The sequence below is a fragment of the Meriones unguiculatus genome, assembly GCF_030254825.1.
Source record: "Meriones unguiculatus strain TT.TT164.6M chromosome Y unlocalized genomic scaffold, Bangor_MerUng_6.1 ChrY_unordered_Scaffold_32, whole genome shotgun sequence".
Lineage (NCBI taxonomy): Eukaryota > Metazoa > Chordata > Mammalia > Rodentia > Muridae > Meriones > Meriones unguiculatus.
The window spans coordinates 5,031,662-5,035,657 of record NW_026843711.1 but is presented as its reverse complement, the minus strand read 5'-3'; the positions used below and the strand labels follow the sequence as shown (position 1 = coordinate 5,035,657).

Here is a 3,996-nt window from a genome sequence, read left to right as displayed (position 1 = left end):
GAAAGCCATTGTAAATATGGCCCAGGTTCTATTATTGCCATATTCTCCCAGTCCTTGGGATTGCTCTACTTTTGATTGACCAGAAACTCAGCATCTGTTTTACAATGGTGAATGCATTCCAAAATTAGTGACACTTTCCTTAAATATCCTCAGATCTAGCACTTCCACAGGGTACCATTCAGCTTCATGATTATTTGGTTGATGATCATTATCTGCTACTCTCTGCTCTATACTCACTGGATAAGCCAATGCTTGTTTTCTAATCACCTTTGGTTGGCATTCTTTATTTTTGTCTCTTGCCTCTGCCTGAGTATTTTCTTTAATTAGTATTCTAAACTCTTCTCTTTAAGTCTTCTCTTTAAGTCAAATTTCATACCTATCTCCCTGTTGTTTGTTTTGTTCAATAAGTTTTTGTCTCTCTTGTTTTATGCCTCTCTTGCAACTTTTAATTTTTTTCTTTGTATTTTTCTAGTTGTTTTTTGTTCTGTTCTAGTATCTTTTCTAAAACCTCTTCTCTGTCTTCCAGTTGTTTATTCCATTCTGTAAGTTTTTGTATCTCCTGTTTTATGTCAAATTTCCAAACTTCATTTTTTCTTTTATATTGTTCTAGTATCTTTTTTAAAGCCTTTACCTTTGCAAGGACATAAAAGGCTAATGCAATGACTAAAGTTAAATTGAGGACTAGAAATATAAGCATAGCCATAATTTCTAGAGTTTCCTTTATTTCAATCTTAAAACCATAGAATAGATTATCAGCCAAGATCCAAGAAGTCTGTTTTTTTTTTTTTTTTGTTTCTTCCATCCTGTTAGACTGTAGTGGCAGCCAGTTTTGTTATGTTAAGTCTGAGGTCTGCACACAGTATGCTGTCTTTTACTCCAAGGCCTGTTTAAGAGTCTCTCTTAAATAGACAGTAATTGATCTGGGAGTTTTTAGGTTTTAAGTTTGAGTTTTATCACTGGAGGCTTATCCCCCCTGCCAAATTATGTTAAGTATGATTTAAAGGATGTGGATGCTTAGTTGGGTGCCATTTGTTGTAAATGGAGATTAATATTTACTTAATATTTATCTTCTGCTAATGCTGCTGTTATTCCTAAAAAGCTGTCACCAAATCACCACACAGACACTGGGTTTAATTAGTTAACCTAGAACACCAATGCTGGGCAACAGTTACTCCATTCAAAACCTCCAAGCCCTCATAGTTTCCTAACATTTAGATTTCACACATTATACTTGTTTTTTGTGCAATCTTATGTCTGGTTCATGCTCCATGTCCTTTTTGGTGTGTCTGCTTCTTCTTTTTTTTCTATGGTTTTGAGGTGAGCCAGTAAATCACTTGAATGAGATGTCTCAAATTTCTTCTTGAAGGCACTTAGTGCTATAAACTTTTCCTCTTAGCACTGCTTTCATTGTGTTCCATAAGTTTGGGTATATTGTGCCTTCATTTTCATTGAATTCTAAGAAAACTTTAATTTCTCTCTTAATTTCCTCCCTGACCCAGCTGTCATTTAGTAGCAAGTTGTTCATTTTCCATGTCTGCATAGGCTTTTTGCTATTTTTGTTGTTGTTGGAGTCCAGCTATATTCCATGGTGATCAGATAGAATACAATGGATTATTTTCATCTTCTTGTATCTGTTGAGGCTCGCTTTGTGACCAAATATATGATCTGTTTTGGAGAAGGTTCCATGAGATGCTGAGATGATGGCGAAGTTTTGTGTGTGTGTGTGTGTGTTTGGGTGTAAGGTTCTGTAAATGTCTATTAGGTCCATTTGTTTCAGGACCTCTCTTAGAAACAATGTTACTTTGTTTAATTTCTGTTTTGTTGATCTGTACTTTGTTGAGAGTGGGGTGTTGAAGTCACCCACTATTAATGTGTGGGGATCCATGTGTGGTTTAAGTTTATCAATGTTTCTTTTACATATTTGGGTGTCCTTGTATGTGTGGCATAGATGTTTAGGATTATGATGTCTTCCTAGTGTAATTTTCCTTTTATGAGTATGAAATGTCCTTGCCCATCTCGTTTTATTAATTTAGGATCAAAGTCTATTTTATCAGATATTAGAATGGCTACTCCTTTTTGCTTCTTGAGTCCATTTGCTTGGAAAGTCATCTTCCAACCCTTTATCATCAGCTAATGTCTATCTTTGTGACTTAGTTTACAACAGATGGCTGGGTCTTGTTTATGCATCAATTCTGTTAGTCTGTGTCTTTTTATTGGAGAATTGAGTCCACTGAAGTTGAGAGAGACTAATGACCAGTGGTTGTTAGAACCTTTGATTTTGATGTTGGCTGTGATTATAAGGTTGTGTGCTTGGTTGCTTTTTGTTTTACTGTAGTGAGGGCAATTATTTCCCATGTTTTCTTGAAAATGGCTCGCTTTCTTGGGTTATATTTTTTCATTCTACTGTCTTCTGTAACACTTGATTTGTGTGTAGTTATTGTTGAAATTTGTTTTTGTCATTGAATATCTTGTTTTCTCAGTCTATCTATGAGGACTGAGAGTTTTGCTGGCTATAATAGCCTGGGCTGACATCTGTGTTCTCTTAGTGTCTGCATGATATTCCTCAGGCCCTTCTGGCTTTCATAGTCTCTGTTGAGAAGTCAGGTGTGATTCTAATGGGTTTGCCATTATATGTTACTGGGCCATTTCCCTTGCAGCTTTTAGTAGCTTTTCTTTGTTCTGTATAATTATTGTTTTGGATTATTATTTGATGGGAAGATTTTCTTTTCTGAACTAATTTATTACGCGTTCTGTGGACCTCTTGTATGCTTATTGGCCTCTCTTTTAAGTTGAGGAAATTTTCTTCAATGATTTTGTTGAAAATAATTTTTGGCCCTTAGAGGAGGATATCTTCTTTTTCCTCTATTCCTATTATTCTTAGGTTTTGTATTTTTATGTTGTCTTGAACTTCTTGGATGGTCTGTGTCAGGAATATTTTAGATATAACTTTTCTTTGACAGATACATTGATTTCTTCCATCGTATCTTCCACAGCTCATATTCTTTTTTTCATCTCTTGTAGTCTATTGGTTATGCTTACCTCTGTTGTTCCTGTTTTATTCCCTGAGTTTCTTCTCTCCAGAATTTTCTATATTTGTGTTTTCTTTAATTTCTCTAAAAATATATGAAACTCTTCATGAATTTTTGTGTCATCCTTGTGCAGGGGGCATGCTAATCTTCTCTTTATTATTCCAATATGTGCTCCTGAAGCCAGCGCTACATATTTATTTCAAGTGGTCTTTAATAAATCACATGTCTTTGACTTGTGAGTTTCATATAAGCTTAGATTCAATTATTATTTCTTAAAGGACAGATATGTCCTAGGTTAGTGAATTATTTTCTATGAAAATGCTTCCTGACCAAGGCAAACCTCTGAAAAAAAAGTGTTTAATTGGGACATTGCTTATATTTTTACAGCGACCATCCTTGATGTCACATTGGCAAGCAATCATCTTGCTGTCGTCCTTCACCAAAGCTGAGAGGTTTTCATACTGAACCACAAGTGGCAGGCAGAGAGAGGGAGACTGAAAGAGACACACAGAGAGAGACAGAGGTAGAGAGACATATTGAGAAATAGAGACTGGGACCTGAGAAACAAAGATATGAAGCGATAGAGACAGAGGGACAGCGACTCTTTTTTTTTTTTTTTGGTCAGTTTCATTGGTATATCAACCTCAAAGCACATTCTCTTATATTATTTTTCCAAAAGGAATTACATTTTTAAAATATTTTTTACTTTAAATATAATTAATTACACTTTATTCACCTTGTATCCACCCATAAACCCCGGTCTCTTCCTCTTCTCCACACATGACCCTATCTAAGTCCACTGATAGGGGAGGTCTTCCTTTCTTTGCTTCTGATCCTAGTCTATCAGATCTCATCTGGAGTGGCTGCATTGTGTTCCTTTGTGGCCTGTGATGGCTGATAAACCATGAGGGGGAGGTGATCAAAGAGCAGGTCAATCACTTCATGTCAGAGACAGTCCCTGTTGCCA

At 35.8% G+C, this 3,996-nt stretch overlaps 1 non-coding gene across 1 annotated transcript; it reads right to left on the bottom strand.

Annotated features, from left to right (window-relative positions):
- Positions 1-3,117: 3,117 nt before the first annotated feature.
- Positions 3,118-3,219, bottom strand: LOC132651877 (U6 spliceosomal RNA). Its single transcript, XR_009589428.1, has one exon. It is a non-coding gene; the product is annotated as a U6 spliceosomal RNA (small nuclear RNA).
- Between the last annotated feature and the right edge of the window lie 777 nt (positions 3,220-3,996).